This window comes from Aythya marila, assembly GCF_965140915.1.
Source record: "Aythya marila genome assembly, chromosome: 2".
NCBI lineage: Eukaryota > Metazoa > Chordata > Aves > Anseriformes > Anatidae > Aythya > Aythya marila.
In genome coordinates, this window is record NC_139043.1 from 34,520,831 (window position 1) to 34,541,450 (window position 20,620).

At 43.3% G+C, this 20,620-nt stretch overlaps 1 protein-coding gene across 6 annotated transcripts in view; it reads left to right on the forward strand.

The window, feature by feature from the left end:
* The first annotated feature begins 1,676 nt into the window (after positions 1-1,676).
* PALS2 (protein associated with LIN7 2, MAGUK p55 family member) overlaps positions 1,677-20,620 on the forward strand; it is a 56,946-nt gene continuing 38,002 nt past the window's right edge. For 3 of the 6 annotated variants that reach the window (XM_082752530.1, XM_082752534.1, XM_082752529.1), the window contains exon 1: positions 1,677-1,885. The gene's annotated coding sequence lies outside the window, so the exon portion shown is untranslated. Of the gene's footprint in view, positions 1,886-2,615; positions 2,812-20,620 lie in introns of those variants that run through there. The other 3 variants (XM_082752531.1, XM_082752532.1, XM_082752533.1) reach the window with 2 other exon arrangements.

Consider the following 20,620-nt stretch of genomic DNA (forward strand, 5'->3'; position numbering starts at 1 on the left):
CAAACAAATAAATAAATGAGGGACAAAGAAGAGAGAAAGATGTGGAGTTATTTTTTGGGGCATGAGGATTTTCTACTCCTGTCAGTTTTTCCACTCTAGCTGCAGGGGTTTGAGCACCAGCAGAATGGCAGGTCTTTACTTAGCTGAGAATCCCTCACGACATGTTAAATTCCCTTTCAGTTTAATAGGGGAAAGATAACTGCTTGTGAAGAAAATTATCAAAACTATGTTCGATTTAGACATTTTACTGAGAGACTGAAAGAGGGCTGTAAGCTCTTTGGACCCTGAGATACATAATTGCGCATCTTTGTTAAGCTCTCAGCGCAGTAACTTTTCAGGGTAGAGTCTTTGGTAGCTACTGCACTTTGAAGAGTAAATAAAAATAATTCATAAGGGAATTCTACGTGCTGGATTCTTACATAAGGACAAGATCTTATTTACTTGATGCATCTTTATCGGTCAGTCTGTTATCGGTCACTTGCTGGCTGCTGTTCCACCATGTCTTTAATTATGCCCATCCCATATATGCTGCTTTTTTGGACATCTTTGGTTGCCTAAAAATCAGCTTATTTGTTATCTGCTAGGAAGGCACAACCTGAACCTGTTAAAATGTGAATCGATACCTAGTGGAGTTTCTGTTCAAATGCACTCAGCCCCCACGTAGTTCTAGCTTTTCCTTCTCCCCAACGGCTTGCGAAGCAAAAGCCAGTGTGAATTGCAGACAGCTATTATTAAGGGTTACCATATGTTACAGCAGGCTATCACGTCTTCTTAAAACAGCACAATTAAGCAGATTACAGTTGAACTGTACACTTGGATTGAAAAAAAAAAATTGGAACGTTGTTAAGAGAAGGAAAAGGAGAATGAAAACAGGCTGAGGAATGAAGTGCTGCTTTGTACGCGAACGCCTTCTTTTCTGGGGCAAACTCTATCCTGAGATGCACGCTCCAGCTTCCACGAGAATTGCGCATGCAGGAGCGCCTTAGTATTTGCAACTCAAATTTCATTAAATCCAAGAATATCCAGAGGTGAAAGTCTCCGCAAAATCGACCAGAAGCAGAAAGTGACAGGTAGTCTATAAGCGCTACTCGACACAGACCAAGCGCTGAAAGCCAATAGTGACCAGAAGCGCAGGAAAATCAGCGTTCCCGTGTTGTTCCCGTCGTGGTGCTTGTGGACACGGCTGGTGTCAGGGGAATTATCTTTCCGCTTTGGGGAGTGAGTGTGCCCTGCACACGTGTGCCATCTTGCACACACGTAGGCTCGCTCTGCTGTGACCCTGCCACATCCCCACACTCACAGAGTCCCCCCCTCACACACACACACACACACAGACACACCCGCAGGGCACACACCCGTCACACACCCACCCTGCCACACCTACACTGGCGCTCCCACACACCCTCTCTCACACTCAGGGCGTCAGACACGGTGCCACACACCCACACACCCACACACCCACACAGCGGGGCGGTTGGCGGCGGTTGGGCGCGCGCCCCCCCTCACGCTCCCGGCCGTTCGCTCGGGCTGGGCTGGGCTGGGCGGGAAGCGGGCGGGGGGGTGGAGGGGGGCCGAGGAGGGTGTGGGAGGTGCTCGCGCGCCGCCGCCGTTGCCGCCGTTGCCGCCGCCGCGGAGGCCGGGTCGCGCGCGCCGCGGAGGCGAAGGGGGCGGGGGAGGAGGAGCGCGAGCGCGTGCTGCTGGCAGGCCGGCGGCGCGCGCCGAGGCGGGCGCAGAGCGGCGGGGACGGGGCCGGTGGCGGCGGCTCGGGCTCGGGGTGGCGGTCGCGGCTGTGGCTGTGCCCCCGCCAAGCGGCGCCTCGCGCGGCCGGGCCCGCCCATGGGGCTGTAGCGGCGCCCGCTGAGGAGGGGACGGGGAGCGGGAGCCGGTGAGTCGCGGCCCCGGGGGGCGTGCGGTGTGAGGGGGGGAGCCCCGTGTGTGTGTGTGTGTGTGTGTGTGTGAGGCGGGCAGAGCCGCCCCCCCTGCCCTGCCCTGCCCTCCCCTCCCTCCCTCCCGCAGGTACCGGCAGCGGGCGGGCCTGCAGGGCAGCGAACATGGCAGCGCCGGGGCCGGGGGAGAGGGCTCGCTGCCCCCGGGGCGAGGATTGACCCCCCCCCCCCCTTCCTCCTCCTCCTCCTCCTCCTCCCCGGGAGCCCCGCTCCTCACCCGCTTATCCCCCCTTCCCCACCCCCTGCCCGTATTTTCTCCCCCCCCCCCGGAGATTATCGGGTCCCCCTCCCCTCTCCCCCTCCCCGGGATTATCTAGCCCCCTCCCCGTGGGATTATCTCCCCCCCCTCCCCGGATTATCTCCCCCCGGGGATTACCTCCCCCCTCTCCCCCTTGTGGGATTATCCCCCCCCCCCCCCCAGCCCCGCCGTGCCCCCCTCTCGGGGATTATCCCCTCTGCTCGGGGCTGATTCCTCCCCTCTTGATCTCTGCCCCGGCCTTTCCCCGGTCGTTTCCCTCCCGAGGAAGTCATCCCTCCCCTTCCGTCTGCCTCCGAGCTGGGAGAGGGGAGAAAACGTGGTCGTGAGCGGGCGGGCGAGGAGTTTCCCCCCCGCCTGGGTGCGAGTGCTCAGGGTGGAGGGGGGGGGGGGGCAGGCTCCCAGCTCAGCCCCGGGCAAGGAAACGCTCCCAGGCTGCCGGGGGAGATCCCGGGGACAGGAGGGAGCCTGCCTGGAGCGATGCTTGGCGCACACGCACGGCCGGGTGCTGGGTGCCGGGGGGTGACCGCGCACTGCACGGGGAAAAGCCCGAAGCACCCACGGCCTCCTCGGCTCGGGGAGGCAGGCACGGCTGTGACACGCCGAGATGTAAGTGGGAAGGCAGGCGGGTGACATTGCTGCTGCCCAGGGGTCAGAGCTGGCTTGGACAGCCTCGCCGCTGGCTTTCAGGGCAGTTGGTTTCGGCTCTTCGCCGTGGCGAGGAGGAATTTACCTTTCGCATCAGCTCCGAGGCTTATGTGGTTCGTTACTGTCACCGTGCTGGCAGGGGAAAAATGAGTTTGTTCTGAAGGAGTGGAGATAAGGTTTATCTCGCGTATGTGGCACCCGCGTAGGTTAGACCATTCTCTCGTTATTATTCCTGGTCTTGCTGCACAGGGGATCGCTGGAGGAGAGTTGCAGAGCTCCTGACCATCTTGCGGCACAAGGCCCGGGATTACATCCATTAAACTTCCCCGACTTGGCTTTGGGAGGAGGAGGGACTGTGAGAAATTGTAGAGAGGCTAGGCAGCTATAAATAGCTGTCGGACTAAAGGAGGCTTTGAACAAATCTTAGCATACTGCTTCTGAACAGCTAGTGTCTGTTAAGCTGGTTGAGTTGACAGCAGCATCATAATGTTTCCTTTTATTTCTGCTGAGGTGGTTGGCTCTTAACACTTTGTGATGTGGCTGGTCCGTGCAACGTTTGTCACAAAATTCCTCTTGAAAGGGCAGTAAATTCACATTTAACCAAAATGCCGACAATTGGAGTCTGGTTCGAGCTAATTGCAGTGTGATTTTTAAACGACTCTTCAGAAAAAAATCTTTAATTTCCTCTTTCCTCCCTTGAAATGTTTGGACTTGATGATCTCGCTCTCGTGATTTTGTTCTTGAAGGATTGCACTATATAGATTACCTGAGATCCATATTGCTTTGGAAAATCTGCAGTACCGAGGCATGGTGTCATCCTAAGGCTGCTACCATTGTTAGGTTTTTATTTCCATCTCTTGCTTACGTGAGACACTTTCCTACCCTCCTCATTATTATTTTTTATGGAACCTTCAGCATCCGACCCAAAACTGCGTATGTTCAGCTTCTCTGAATTCTGTGTGCTTGCGTGCGTTTGAGATCCTATGGATCACTGCTGCTTCAGCTTGGCTTGTCAAGAGCTACTTAATATGGAAATTATTGACAGATATACCATCGCAGCTATGTGGAATGGTGTCTGTTCTGCTGCTATATTAGTGGGCTAACTGTGCATGCCAGAAGTCTCCAAAATGATTGAAAAGCTGTTGCAACATATGTGCAATTGGACCTTTCTTGAACTACCTCTCATTGCTTTTCTCTCTTTAAACAAATAATGGAAGCTGTACACTTAAATCATGCTGTAATCACATATGGATTTTTTACGTAAAATAGAAATAATGGAGAAAGTAGTGAAAGTGTTCCTTGCCAATACAAAAGAGGTCTGACAGAGGATGAATCTCCAAAACCAAACAAAAAGACACACGCAATTTTTAGGATGGTTCTTCTTTAAAGCGTACACCTCAGGGAGATAAAAAGGAACAGAAATCTAGACAATCTAACTTAATACTTTTGGCAATCTTAGTTGATGTTTAACCACAGTAAAAGCAGGAAAAGCAAATAACCTACCAAATAATTTGGCAGGCTTTATTTTGAGCTTTCAAGGGTGTGATTGAGCATTGTCCTCAAAAACTCAGCTTCTTCCATCAGAACCTAGCTCCAGCTTGAGATTGGGTCCTTGTGTTGGGTATTTCTATGTGTGGAAAGAAGGGTCAGTGATATGGGGAAACCTTTGTAGTACCATAATGACAGGCAAAAGAGCCTTCAGTATGAGTCTACTCATACAGTGACTCAGTCCCTGAATCACACTGTTTATCTAAATGTGTTTATTTGTAGAAATTACTTACAGTTTCAGTGCAGTTTTAGAAAAAGTTTTGTGCCCTTCAAAACCATGCTTCGTGCTGCAGCTCTAAGCGAGTCCGAGTGCTGACTTGATGACCATTGCAGGCTCTTGCGAGTGCCCTCTGGTACGCTGTGCAGGACACTGATCTGTACACCAGTGAAGCTTTCTTCATGTTGTTGAAAAGGGGGGGATTTCTTTCTACTTATGAGGCAGGTATGTGTTTGGGGTCATGGTAGTGCCTACAGTAGGGCTTTAGGTATTGCAGTTTCCATTTAGATGTGGAGTAAGTTAAGCTGTCCTAAGATCCAAAGGCTAACAACAAATTCACACGGGTCTAAATGATATTGTCTTTTGTGCTTTGTGTTTAAGGTAAAGAAGGATAAAAATTGACTCATCCTGGTTTGAGGGAATTGACTGATCGTGCTACTAGATGGGGAGAGAGCATTTGCTGCAGAAGGCATATATGATAGGGTGGACAGATGGGTTCTTAACACTACATACACCTGAACTTGCTTTTTGCCACTTCTTTTTTTTTTTGAGTTGGCCTTGAATGAGATGTTCATATTTATCTTTTGTGGAAGGGGGAGCCAACAGAGGAGGTGAGGTGTGGGGAGAAGCCTTTCTTAACAGGCAAAACAGGTTACTGTAGCGGGATGCAGCACACTATGTAATCTATAAACTCAGCCCTATGGCAAACTGGAATGGGTTTGGCCTTGTAAATGTGGTTAAAAAAAACAGGCTTCTTAGAAATATCCTACAACTGGAGCAGCACGGATGATATTGGGGTCATTTGTGTGGAAGCATGTAGAATACGATCATGGGATTAAGAGCGAGGGCGTTAGAGGAAAGTGGTTTTAGCGTCCTCTGCAACAGAAGAAACTCGCAAAGGGTACTGGGCAAAAAGTGGGTTTCCTTCAGGCTTGCACGTGAGATGCAGCTAGAAGTACAGAAGTGTGGGCCACAAACACTAAGAGGAATGTAACGGTTTGTTTTCGTGGGCATGAAGGTGTCAGCGTGACTTTTCTGTCACAGGACGAGTAGTAGACAATGATTGTTTCAGAGCTCACAACTGATCTAAGATTTCAGTTGTGCGTGCGCTAGCTAGGAGAAGGCAGTGTCAAATAGCTGGACCAGTAGGTGTTTTTGGCTGGCTCAGTACAGCTGTGAATAAAGTCTTTACAGTCTGAGTTCAACAGAATGTCAGAATGATGGTTCAGGTTCAGATGTAGGGGGAGAAGTTTAGATCGCCTTTAAGATTGGCTTTGATTTCCTGGTCATTATTACTAACCATCTGCAGTTACGCTCAGGTTATACTAGAGCAAACTGTTGTCCTTTGCAGGGGGATTAATGAGGCATAGTGATGTGAATATGCTATTTTGTGGCTTAAAAATTGCCTTTTTTTTTCAGAATAAAGCTAGCTTGAATTATTTAATTATGTCTGATGCCATTCTTACAAGAATAATGGAGGCAAAAAAAGAGAGGTTGGAAGAGGTGCTTTTCCTTATCAAAGCATTTACATTCCTATTTTGGGTTGATTAGTGTCTTTAAAATGATAGTGAGTAAATTTACAACTTGTATTAAATAAGAAAAAATTGTAAATGGAACCTTCTCTACCTTTACTTCATGTTTTATTATTTCCAAGAACTCTTTGGCTTATAAACAAAATCCAACAAAACAAACAGGTGTTACATGTTGAGAATACTTGATATTAGCAACCGTTCGGTGGGTTTACCCGTGTCGGTTATCTAAAGAACTCATTCCAGTATCTAGGTCTCATGAAAGCATGGTGGAAATTAGTAAGGTATTAAAATTGGATGGCTTTTCAGATTTATTGGCAACAAATGTTATTTAAGAAATTACTTGGATCTGCTGTTTTAAATGTATTGACTAGTTTTGCCTGCTGACAAGCAACCATTTGAGAATAGGAACCTCAAAAATCCATGCTGACTGCGGGGAAAGTCAGTAATTTTCACAAACTTGGGGGAAAAAAGAAGGAACCAGTTCTTTGCGTATTGCACTAACACATTACTCTTCTAGCCTTCGCATATCCAAATTAAAGGATCGGTATTTCAGCGAAATTCACTTTTCCAGTAGGTGGAGACACAACTGTTGATTTCAAACAACTTCAGCCTTCACTTTTTGAGTCCAAACGTTTTGTCAAAATACTGTTAAAATAATGAAAATTAGGAGGTAAGAAGAAAAGCTTTACTTTTCTTTTTCAGATCATTTGAGCCTCTTTGCTGAGATAGCGTTGGCATTCAAGTATTGCTTCTATAGTAAGAGTAGCTACTGAAATAGTTTGTTTTTAGCTTTCTAATTAAAGCTTTATCTCCACCCACTGGTCAAATGTGCATTAATGAAAAGTTAAAGTGATACTGCTTTAAATACCTAAACAGGATAGAGGAAAGTAGATTGAGGGTAAATAGACCGAGGTAAACAGAGAGGGTAAAGGTTTTTCTTAGGGCTAGTAGCACAGTATGGGGGAGCACTCAAATAAATCTGTAGGGGAATGAAAGAAAAATGTGTCAGCCATTCTAACTATGTTATTGCTTTCTTCCTTCCATTGTTTGTTTGTTTGTTTTTAAATGATTCCATGTTTGTTACCAATGTTATTTTTGGAGATACATATGTAACTATGATGTGAGAGGTTTCGTATATGCTGTATTTCAAACATCTCAACAACTTCGTATATGACATTGCTTTATTTTTTTTCACAAGTCAGTGGCCAATTGGTAAGTCAGCCTTCACATATCTTCTTATTAAAATTCCTCCCCATGCCTTTCCTGATCCACTGTTGAAGTTTACAGAAGTCTTTTTGGCAAGATGCAAGTGCTTATACAGCAGAAGTTCTAAAGCTGGGAAGACAAGCTGCAGTCGAGTGAATGAAATGGGTGAAAAGTTTCTTTCACCTTTCTGAGCAATTCTGGCTTACAGCATTGCAAACTGCTGTGCTGTAGCAAAGTATAGCGTTGCTGGACAGAAATTACTTGGCTGCTGTTAACTGTAGTCACTGCTTCTTACATCTACACTTGCATTTCTTGGTGTCAGTAGAAGTGCAGGAGTGAGATGTGTAATTAACAATTGAAAGTTCAATTTATGCATTCATTGGTAAAGAACAGGCTGGCTGGGAGAAACTGTTAATTGAAACTTAATGTTTATAGAGTGAGTGACTGGAAGGCAGTCATCTGACTGCAAATCATGCAGATACTTAGTGCTCTTTGCCGATCTACTGGTACAGTTTTGCTGCTTATGCTAGATTTGGTAAGGCAGAGCAGCCTGGGGTGAGCAGTGCTTGATTTGGTCGGTGCTGGTGCTGGCCATACTGGGACCGACTCTGCTTTTTCTTTCATTCTTTCCTAGCTTTCTCCAGGGGGGTCCATTTGCTGCAGAGATTCAACCTTGGCATGAAGCTGTTGTGTGAGAAATTGTCCGCCTAATTTTTCTGACGTTAGCTCTGTGATCATAGGTGTCTTGGCTCAACAGTAGTAAGATGGACGAAATTGGAGGCGCTGTCTTTTGGGAAGCAAGATAAACTGGTAGCCAGCATTAATGTGTTTCACTCAGCACTTCTGTAGCATCTGTTCTGGTCAGACAGAGATCGTGATTGTACTTGAGCTGCTCTGACTGATGGGTGAGCGCCTCACCCTGCTGCAGGGGTCGCGTCTGTTCCTTGTTGCCCTTGCAGAGAGGGAGGAATGGCTGGGCAGTTTCGAGGACAGGCAGTGAATGCACTAGAAGAAACATTAGGAAAGGGGCTGGACAGCACTGAACTGGCTGCTGTATTGCCTCTTAATGTTTGCACCTAATTACATAGGCAAAAGATCCTCCCAAGTTACAGGTCTTAGGGATCAAGGCATCTTTAGCAGCCCTAGCTACTGGAACGGGAGAGCAACTGGACGTGCATTCACCGGTGGTGTGAAGGCGAGAGGTTTGGGGTGTTGAGAGGTCCGGAAAGGTGGTGGTTGGCTTATTTAAAGTTCTCAGCATGAAGCACGAGAGCAGGGAGCAGAGCCGCTCCGGTTTGCGGGTGGAAACGCGGCGAGCCCGCTCCCTCTAGCGGCTGTGCGGAGCTCCCGGCCCTGTGAGCGAGCTGCGTGCACTGAAAAATCCTGCCGTAGCCAACATTTGGACTGCGCGAAGTCCCGGCCTCATAAACGCATCATAAAAGGAGTCTCCCATCTGCACAGTCAGTTGCTCGGGAAGTCGCTGCGGTCCGTTTGCTGGAACCTTTTTTGTTTTGCTGTTTCCTGGAAGCACGCGAGCTTACTGTCGAAGGGAATTTATCAGCTCTGAATTGAAGGGTGCACGTTTAGCTGCCAAATCTTGGCAAATAGCTCTGGAAGCAGCACCGCCTAACTAAACAGCAGCACAGCAAGTGTCCAGCTCTTACCGAGCTCACTGTGCAGTCCTCAGTCAGGCTCTGTGCTACCGCAGTTCAGGAACAGTTTGGGACAGTTTTGTGTCACAGTGGGACTGTTGGAATGGTGTTATTTGGTCTTGCTATAACTGGATATGTCGTTGGGTTAAAATGCTTTATGCGGCCTATTAGGCAAGCTAGAGCTCATAAGAATATACTGCTTTTATTTGTTTTAAAGTAATCTCATTTATAAGGTACTGACAAAACCCTGTAGAGAAACTTTCAGTGAAACCAGTAGGAGGTTTTCTTTGGAATTGTAAGGATTAGTCTAATTACAAATTTGGCAAGAAGTACTTTTGTGAGAAGTTCCCCAAACACTGCTCCTTAGCTTAGAATGCCCGGTGACTCTATGGGTAAGTGGGACTGTGTGGCCATTGCTACTTGACATCTGGTGTTCTGCAGCCTTGCCAGTTACACAGACCTGATTACCACCACCAAAAGGGGCCATTACTCAGAATGTGTACTCTCGTATACAAAATTATTCTCTCAGTCTTCAAATCATTATGAAACTTTCAGACATTTCAAATTTTAAAAAAATCCCTTGGGCCTCCCCACCCCAGGCGTAAGTGATTTTACTTTACAAATGTAATTACTGTACTTCCAGAAGGTAATCTCTCTGGACAGCCATAGACTAGTTTGAATTAGATTACTTTTTTTTTTTTTTTTTTTTCCTTCAGGGTGAGTTAATACATTGAATTTTATTTTTCTGTAATTACTTCAAAATTCAGATCACTTTTGATGCTTTCCACTCTTTCTTATTACTAGAGTGGTATAACTAAGGATACTTGCATTTTAAAGGCTACATTTGCGGGTTTTTTTGTTTGTTTTGTTTTGTTTTGTTTATTTTGTTGTTTTTTTTTAACCTGTAACTTTTTTCCTCTTTAGATATTTTGACTGCTCCTGGAGCTTGTGTTATATTCACTTAGACTCAGCAGTAGTGTTTCTTAATTTGCAAATACTGGAAACATTTACTTAATAAGCAGAGTAAGTCTTAGGAAATACTACAGTCAAGAAAACGTTTTTCCCATTTTTCTTCATGAACTTCAGCAAGGAGGGCAATTCTCTGGATAGATGATTGTGAACCGTGATAGGACACTGATTCTGAAGTCCAATGCTTTTACATAAATGGCCCATTTCTATTGGATTTTAATTGGTTTCAAAAGTAGCTGTGCACTTAACCACTAGATCAGAGAAATCTACCAAGATGAATATGTAAGCAAACCTCCTTGTTTGAGAATACAGCACTGTTTTGAAATAGGGAGGAGGAAATCTGTGGTGTCCTCAGGTCTAAGGACGTGACTTCCTGTCTGTGTTGAATAGATGTAGAGGCAGTTCATCTTAATTCTGTAGCTGGCATCTGGTCTCACAGCGCAGGAGCATTAAATGCTAATGCAAAAAAAATTGTTAAATGCAACATCAATGGATAAAACTGGTTATGCGTGCTCTGTCAATGAAGTCCTGCAGCCCATCTATGTAACACTTGATTCCGTTACAAACCTGAAAGTATTTGGGTACTCCTTAATAAGGTAAGGTTTTCAAGTGATAAGAGCTTTCACTGGATCAGATCAAAAGGTCTCCATATCCTATTTCCAATATGCAGGGCAACCTCTGAAAGCATTCAGAGTCTACCAGGAGCTCATACTAACATTATTTCTGAGTAGATGTTCAAGAAGATAGAAGAGAAGCCACAGCACATTTATTCTGGATATCCATGTCTCTTGATAAGAAGGAGCTGGGACCAGAGCATGTGGTGTCTGGATAGCCTGAAATTCAGCTTCCAGTTAATAAGCATATCATGGTTCACAACTCAGATAACATCTTTTGTAATTGTCCTGGACCTGCACATGAACAGCTTTCAAATCTGATTGTTTCATGGAGGGGATTGAAAACTAAGAAAGCAGAAAGACTGATAATCCTAAAGGCACAAGACTGAAAGTTTCCAGGGAGAAAGTCCACCTAGTGGACAAAAAAGACATCACATTTTGCCATTCATTCTTTCTGTATGTTTTCATAAGTTACCGAGTAGCAAGTGTAAAGGCAAGAGGATGACTTAAAATACCACCCACGGGTAAGCAGCTGTGGGTATGGCAGCCTGTGAGAAAAAGATTCCTAATCCTTATTATTACACTCAAGACAGACCCTGAGAAACCCTGAGACCTTTCTTCTGCTTAATGTGATGCTGCTCAATGTTGAGATGTTACCCCTCTGAACTGAAGGGGGCTGTGCTATTTAACAGGTTGGACAGGCAGGCAGTCCATTAATGCTCTTTAAAAATGTGTATTTTTGATTTGTGTGTGTGTGCCTACGTACATATAAAACTCTGTGTGTATATATGGAGGGATTTTTTTATGAAGTCTAGTATTTATATGTTAAGAATGTGTGTATACACGTATGTATGTATAAAACCAGAATGTTTGTGTATAAACAAAAAGCCTTGCATCCATTAGCTGTCTAGGAGAATGAAAAAACAAAGTAAGCATATATGATATTTTCCCCAAGTAATCTCTCAGAGTCCAGATAATGTTTAAATTGAAACCCTTCTGAACTAGATGAAGTTTGTGGATTGTTCGTGTGATTCATGTTATGTACTTTTACGTGATGCTTCCATTTCAAAACTAGTCTCAACTTCACGGACTGATATACATATGTAAACTGCCTTTGTGCACTGGAGATCTGTTTGACTAAACATGAGAAACTCTTATCCTTGGACTGGATTACTCTTTAGTTTGTTTAAATAATTGATATGGATTTTCTCTGGAGTGCTTGATAAGTGAGATGTGATACGTGTATCTTTGTAGCCTGCTATGAGGATTGAGCCAGTGCTGGCTCCTGTTTTGACAGTAGAGCTAGAGGTGAGTTTGCAGATTAATGATTACCCATATGCGTAGTAGTTTAGGAAGCGTGTCAGACTAACCAGGATGCTTCACAGATTTATTTACTTATTTTTGTTGTCCATTGCTGCATTCTGCCTAACAGTGTGTCCAGATGGAAGAGCAGAAAGAAGTTTAGCCTCCAAGTGCTGGAGACTATGTGCCTGTTTGCATACTTACCTGCTCTCCAGAAATTTGTCTGTTGCTGTGGGACATCTTTCTTCTGATCCCATCTTCCACACAGGCATCCTGTGTAAGGTGACCTAGCCCTGGCTAACATCTCGGTGTGGCTTTAAAGGCTCTCCTGTGCCATCAGTGTGGTGTTCTAGTAGACACAAACGATGCAACGTGATGGGATGGGGTTAAACGAACATTTTAATAGTTTGGGTTTGGGGTTGGTTGATCAGAGAATCCTGTGAGTCACTGTGCTAATAATGGGTGGACATCTGAAGCTGAAGGGGAGACTGCTAGATTAGTAACAGAAATACTCCTTCAAGTCTGACTGACAGTACTGTGCTTGGAAACAGATTTTCAACCAATCTGTTGAAATGTGGAGATTATAAGGAAACAATGCTAAGTTTTAAATTAAAATCATTTTTCCCTCTTTACATTGTCTTATATCTAGAGTCAGAACTGGCAGCAAACTGTAGCAACTGGCTCATCTTTCACTCACTTCAGGCATTCCTCAAGTTTTCTATAATCACTATTATTTGGAAAACACATCCATGTTTATGTTAATACAGAGTGACCCTTAAAATACCAGGAAATACATTATTGCTAGGTTCTTGGTTTAGTCCTCCGATGCAGATGAGAAGGATGGAGTTGGGTCTATAGACTATCTTGTGTTAAAGGTGAGTAGGAAGTGTATTTTGGTCCGTGAGGTCAGCTTGATACAAGATCTTAGAACCCAAGCAGTGGTTGCTGCACAGAACAGAGGCGCAGTGCTGTAGAAATAGTTTGTGCTACCTGTGGGAAATGTGATGACAGTGATCCAGGGAGATGTAAAGGGCTTTTTCCTCTTTGCTTTTCAGTGTTTCATCTTTCCACACTTGTTGGCAGAAGTCAAGGTTCTTGTGTTTGATCCCTTCATCAGTCAGCTCAAGGGGCAATAAAGAAGCAGTGCCCCAATAAATGATTAAAAATATTTTTTTTCAAGGTGACTTTCTTACTAACTTTGAACAAGAAGTATAGTCACTGGCAAACCCCTGGTTTGGGATAAGTGGAACGTACAAGTTCTCAGCCTTGACATAAGTTGGTGAGTGTATAAAGGTAGGAGCAGTTACATTATCAAGAACTTGTTAGGCTTCTTGAGGTTCTCTTTGGGATTTTTTTTTTTAAAGTAATGCAACAGCTGAACTCAGAAAAAAGTAGGCCAACTTTTTTTTTTTTTTTTATCCCAAGTTGCACCAGGAGGGCAGGTCTTCCCCTAACTATTGCTATTTCTTGCTGACAGAAGTGGCAATGTTACATCTAACTTCCATTCTCAAAAATAGCTATAGTTTGATCTTCTGTTATCTTGAAAGTAAGGGCTGACTAGAGGTGTCTTTTTCTCTTGGTGAAGTAGCAAATCTCTGGGAAGAAAATTAAGATAAAGTGTAGCGTGCATGTACTTGTATAGAAATGGGGCAGGGGAAGTAATAAAAATTCTTGCTAGCTGTAGATTGAATACTGTCTCTTCAAATGATGCCCCAAACCACTCTCATGCATTTGAAGATGTTGAATGCATAATAAAATTCAGGTTGTATTATCTAGAGTTACTATACTTGGTTATCTCTGATCAAAATTAGAGTTCTGCTAAAGCTTTTATTGCACAGTTTTTAGAGTTCATTGGCAGCTTCTGAGTGAGTTAACTGGGTGAAGAGAGGCAACAGAAGTGAAGAGTCATCAGGATTGTAGACTCTGGCCATCTTTTAAAGCAGAATTTAAACATGTTAGGCTGATCTCTAAATGTCTATAGCACAGATTGTTTGAATCAAACTACTCATCCTTTTAATGCAGCTAAGAAGCCATTTTGATTTTAGTTTCCACTCTTTTTTTTAAACATTTGGGTGTACTTAGAAAACAGGAGGAATGTTTTCTTGGGTGAACAGAAAGGCAGTGAATGGAAGGATAGTCGAAAACATTTTATTGGGCATGTTATGAGAAAGAATGACCATTGTTCACAAAGAGGGTTAATCAAGAGTTATACTGTGTGACATTTCACGCTTTGTAGTAAAACATATGCAAATACCTCTTGTCAGCTACTTTTCAGGGTATCTGATTATAAACCTCAGAATGAATCTTTCATTCAAATATGTCACTTCCTTCCTTTTTGCTCTTTTTCTCTGCAGTAATTCCCCAAAACAACTTTAGTGGATACCTCAATTTTGAAGTCGTTGGGACTACTGACTTGCTTGCAGCGGAATGTACAATCTTTTCAGTAATACTTCAGCAAGAACACATGCCTCCAATGTGAATCCCACTTCCCTGTAATACTGTCTGCTTTTTGTCTACAAAAAGAAAGAACTTTTTGAGGCAGTAGTGTGAAATGACAGTACAATGAGTGGCAAGTTGAACCTGCTCAGCTCTTGGGGACCTGAGCAGCCAGCATAATGTCATCTTTCAGACAGAAGTGCCAGGCTGTATACGTGACAGGTGGAGCAGGCAGCAGTCCCATCTGAGCGCTGCCCCTTCCAGCACAGTGGAAGCACTCTTTCAGTCCTAGGCTGTGTACAGAAATGACACTAATATGATCCTGAATTGATGTGTTTCCCACCCCTCCCCAAAGTATTATCCAACTAAACCTTCAAAAGATGAAATTCGGCCAGCCCTTCCGTTAGAAGCATCTTTGTATGAGGTGTCAGAAGTAATGGATCTCTAAAATTTGATTTGGGTGCTTTTATTTTAGTATGTGTCTTCCCTGGAATCTGTTTCCCTTCCTCAAAGATTATAGGACACTGTGCTGCGTTAGCTTTGCTGTTAGCATTCTAGATTCAACCGTAGGTAATTCAGGGATGTTGTTTGTCCTGAGGCAGTCAGTGGATTCGATAATGCTTAATTTTATTTGAACTCGCTACCTGTAGGATCAGAGAAGACTGACACCTCATGTGTTTAATGAGGTGTAAAATCCATTGGTATCAAACTCCATTTATCGCTTAGAGTGAAAATCTGAAAATTTGAAGTGCCCAGTCTTATCTTTGGATGTCTGCATGTCCATTTGCTTCTTACGCTTCTTTCTATTCTTGTAGTCCAGCGTATGTGTGTAATGTAGGTGAAGAGCAGTTATATGGAGCCCCAGTATGCGTTTACAGGTACTGTCACAGCAAAAATGGTGTAACAGGCATATGATGCAGGGAATTACAGTGCACCTTGGTGTACTCTGCTTCAGCTTGTTCTGTATGCAATGAATGGCTGGACCAGATGATCTTGAAGGTCTTTTCCAACCTTTCTGTATGATTCTGTGATTCTGTTTAGCATGCTCACGAAAAAAATCACAATTCTGAGCATATGTGAAATTTAAGTAATTGAATTTGTGAGTTACAAGTAATTACAATCTGTTAAAAATATCCTCTAGACTTTTTAATTCTCAGCCCTTTCAGCCGTAATTTAATCCTGTGTCGAGCTGATGTGATGCATGCTTGATTGTGTCTTTTTCCTTCATAGCCTTTGATGTCCATTGTGCTGGACAGGAAGCTACTAATGCATTTGAGAAATTAAGTTTTAAATACAGAGACTTGGCTTATTTTTGGACAACTGCTGACAGGAGGTCTTTTCAGACCAGTCTCTGTGCTGTTAAAAGGCAAACGTTGGTTTCTTCTGCATGAAAGTTGGCTTCTCTGGGCCTGAAAACTTACGCTGAGAAGTGATGTGGTGTTTAAATCCTGACAGCACATTTAGAAATACAGACACTCTGCCAGCATTTCTGCAGTTGAGAAAGCTTCTTTCATGTTTCAGCTGCTTTAGTCATTGAACACAGATTCCTTCTTGTGGAATCAAGTGTCGATGCTTTTTGCTACAATGGCTAGTTTCTGTGGAGAAATCCTTGATGCCATCAGTAAGCTTGCTTTATGAAAATAATATTAATGGGAAAAAACAATCCCAAGCAGTGTACTGTGCTAAACACTAAATAAAAATTACCTCTAGATATTCCTCTAAACTGAATATTCCAAAAGGAGTTTCAGCATGATGATCCGACCCTTCCGATGGATCCCTCTGTGCAGACTGGTGCTGCTACGTGGACCAGTAAGTCCAGTGAGTGGTTTCAGGCATGAATGGGTGCCTGGGCTTGTGCTTTTGTGACTTCGCCATTGGATCTGTCCAGGGACAGGTGTTCTGGCAGTCCATCTGCACGTAGTTTATTTTACATCTGTTTCCTCAAGCTATTTCCCCCCTCGCAGCTGGGCCAAAAAGCAAGCTAAGGTCCAGTGTGCTTCCTTACAGCTTTGCACGTGCATGTAGCTGCTGTGTAAGTAGCTGCTGTGTAATATGCTCGTAGCTGAGCTATCCCGATCTGGTAGTTAAGAGAAGAGTAAGCTCAGGCTGCTTTTTGAAGAGGGGCAGCCAACCAGTTGCTGTCCTGAATGTGAGCCTTGTTCCTGCACTGCATGGGCAGCGATATGGGTGCAGGTATGCTGGGGTGGATGCTAACAAGACAGGGCACCCTAAAAGCCAAAGCAGAACCATTTGGATTCTGGGTTTGTGTCCAGGACCTTATGTAGTGAAAAATCAAAGAAATATAGCTGATTACTTGGGGCTAGGGGGAGATGTCCAAAAAAAAAAAAAAAAACCAACCAACAAAAGCAACCAAACAGGAAATTGCATTTTCTGAAAATGGATTATCTCAGGCTAGGTTTTATTTTAGACCTTTCAAAATGATGGGAAAGAACGTGGGTGTTTAGCTTCAATGCTGAGCTTGCACGAGCCGATGAGTACTTCATCTATTTGATTCTTACTACCTTGTATGTGCCGTGTGACCTGATGGCTGAGATAGTATTTATTTTCTCTGTTGCCAGTAGCTATGAAAGTTATGAATGTTTTCTTGACCTTGTAACACCCAGAAAATGTTGGGTATCTTGGCATTATGGAAGAAGATATCATTGCCCTTTTAAGTTCATTCGGGAACTTGAGGATAACTTCATGTTAAATTATTCCACAGTCTTAAAGCCAGTTCTGTCCAAGGAACCAATTTATCCATAGGAGGGTACATCGCTCTCTTTTTATATATCTCTCAGGCCCAATACACTTCTGGTAAAGAGGAATTTAATGGGGAGTATAATAAGCAGCAACTACTGTGGATGGGACTGACTGCCCTGAGAAGTCATTTAGTGTGATGAGACAGTCCTCTTAACTGCTGTGCTGAAGACACTGGCAAAGCAATTACTCTTTTCCAGGTCAAGACCCTGACTTCATAAAACCTTCTTGTGGAAAAGCCCAAACATGAAATTATTTATCTGTTGCAGTGGGATTCCAAGGTTGGGGATGCAGAAGAATCACAGTTCCTAACCTGCTGTTGCTGATTTTACTTGGGAGGACTTTAATAGGCTATTTTGAGAGTCCTCTCCACTTTTCTGTTGGTGGAGTTATATTTGAAGTAATTTTGACTTCTGATACCCAAGTCACTGGGCCTAGAAACTTGGGCAAATCTGAGAGATTCCAGTGTCAAAAAATGAGTGGGGTTCATCCCTCAGTGAGGTACTGCTCATACCAACATCTTCCTCTCGTCTCTCTTTCTACCCCCCTTCTGTGAGACCCCTAAGAAATGGGAAGAAGTGAACAAAGGACGTGGGTCACAGCCAAGAGTCTGTGGCTTTTACTAGTTCACTGTGAATGGGATTGAAGAGAGTTAGCATGCCAGGAGGATATGTATGAACTGCTTATAAGAAACGACAACTGCAGCTTGGAGTCTAGAAATAAATGATCCTAAAGTTCCTTTTTTATTATTTTTCCCCTCTGTAGGCTTTCTTATGTTTCACATAAACTCAGAAAAACAACTTTGATCGTGGCCTCATTTTTACAAAATGCATGTTACAAAAGAGATCATGATATATAAGTAAAAGCTGTAGTTTTAAACATTTCTACTTTCAGGTATTAGTTATTTACCTGTCTAGGAAAGTACCTTAAATAGACTGTGCTCTTTGATTAAGTTTTGCAGTGGTGTGAACTGTCCAAGAAGGAAAGTTCAGCTCTCACTTCATTTGCCAGAACTTATTTTGAAAGAGGAAAGTAAATGAACTGAAGATGTGCAGGACTTGGCTCGTGCTACAGTAATTGAGAGAGTGATTTCTGTAATGTGGGTGGCTGGAAGCAAGTACTTGAATGGTTACTGCTATCAAAGAAGAGGAAGAAACTGAAGTGAGGTGACTGCCTTCCACTGCAGGACTTATTAGGCTCTGCATACTTTCATGCCGAATGGTGTGGGCTCAGTACGATAGCAGCAGATTACATCTGGGCATATAACGTGCTTCTAACTTCTCAATCTTCTGGTAGTAAACTTGAAAGTAAGCTGAAAGTAAGTACTTCATACTTAATTTAACTACATTCTTCGGGCATTGAGAATGAAGCCATCAATAGTTGCTGGAAGCAAGATTTTTGTTTATGTAGAAAGCTGATTATTATGTTTCTGAGCATGAAATATACTTTATTTCCCTGTCATTTACTGCAACCCTTCTACTAGTCTGACGCGTCAGTTATGTCCTCAAGCTTCTGTCATCTAGTATCCCCATTTCAAAAGGAAGAGTTGCATGGAAAGGCGTTTAAAACTCATTGTGTAATTAGAAGACTGCAAACTATTCAATCACAAGTTACTCACTGTAAGCCTTAAAAGTTTTCCCTTTTTTGCATCAGTTAGGATGACCAAGTACATGGCTGAAAATCCAGAAGTTCATGTGCAAAACTTGATGAAACCAAACTTAGTATTCTGAGGAAATAGAGTGGAAAATCTCATACTTGTCAGTATGCATCACAGGTACAAGTGTGTAACGCTGTTTTGAAGGTACCTTTTGCAGCTCCTGTGTCTGCTTCTACCCTGTAACATACAGAAAATTGCCTTTCAGTGCTCACAGCAGTAAGTTACAAAATGACTTAAAAGTGAAGGTGGTGAACATTCAAAGTAGTAACTTTCTTAAAAACGTGGTTCTTAATGTAAGCTGTCCCCAGACCACTAAAAATAACCTTTTCCCTCATTGTGGCACACAGATATTCTGAAATTGAAATTGAATTTCACCCTTTTAATTAAGCATTTGTGATCCTAAATAAATTCTGGCAGTGTACTGTGGGGAAGTAGTCTGGGAGATGAAACACAGAACTAAATGCAGTGTGACTTAATCCATGGAATTATTCAGTTCCCTGAGTGTCAAGGTGATCTTTTTATTCCTTCTGCAGGGTTCTTGAACACACACTTCATAGGACTGAAGGAAGATAACTGTTGAGAATAATGAATAGGTAATTGTGCAAGTCATGACTGCATTTAATTAAAAGAAAAGTTTTGCACAGGCTTACTGAGGAAGTGTGTTTTTCAAATGACAGGTGTGTTAGGGGCACTAATGCAGGTCCAGTAAGCATTTAGCATGCCATCATGTTTTGCCATTTCCGTATTAAGGTGCAAAAGGTTTTACATGGTGTTTCTCACCATTTAAAAAAATGTCAGCAATGTTGTTCTGCAAACAGATTTGGAAAAGCCGTTTTCTATTCAAAACATCATTAATATTTTTAGAACTTTTTAGAAGTATGTTCTGGAAACTTCTGTGTGTTTGTTAGTGTTTGTAGGTAAGGCTTTACCTAGAGTAAACAAGAACTGTCGCCATATAACAAGGGTAGTAAATAAAACATTCCTTTTTCTGTTGCAACTCATCCCGAACTATAAAACTGTTAATTTAGCCACTTGCTTTTGCAGCTTCTTAACAAGAACTTAACAAACTTCTGGAAAATGTACAAGGTGGTGCTCTAAAACTGAAAACTGAGATCCTGGTCCAGAGACTATGTAAATTTTAGTTTTTACAGTTTCACTCCTGTCTTAATTTTTTCACTCACACATTGCTTTGCAGGCAGAAACTTGAAGTGAAATTAAGTGGGCTTATAGAATTACATAATGGTTTGGGTTGGAAGGGACCTTAAAGACCACCCAGTTCCAACCCCCTGCCAGGGGCAGGGACACTTCCCACCAGACCAGGTTGCCTGAAGCCCCATCCAGCCTGGCCTTGAACACCTCCAGGGATGGGGCATCCACAGCTTCTCTGGGCAACCTGTTCCACCCTCAGAGTAAAGAATTTCTTCAGAATATCTAATCTAAATGTCCCCTCTTAGTTTAAAGCCATTACCCCTTGTCCTATCCCTACATCCCATGACAAAGTCCCTCCCCAGCTTTCCTGTAGCCCCCTTTAGGTACTGGAAGTCTGCTATAAGATCTCCTTGGAGCCTTCTCTTCTCCAGGCTGAACAAGCCCAACTCCCTCAGCCCGTCTTCATAGCAGAGGTGCTCCAGCTTTTTAATCATCCTCATGGCCCTCTGAATTAACTGTGAACTCCTCCATAAACAGTCATGCACGATGGGTCTTTATTCCTTCTAGAAAAAGGGAGTAGGAATCATATAATAACCAAATATATTTTCTATTTCAAATTCGAGTCACTTCATTTTTTGATCAAAAAAATGTACTGAGATGGTCCGACTCCTCGACTCCTTTCTAAAGGGCCTTTATTTTGTGCTTGTTCCTGACTATTTTTTTATTTTTAT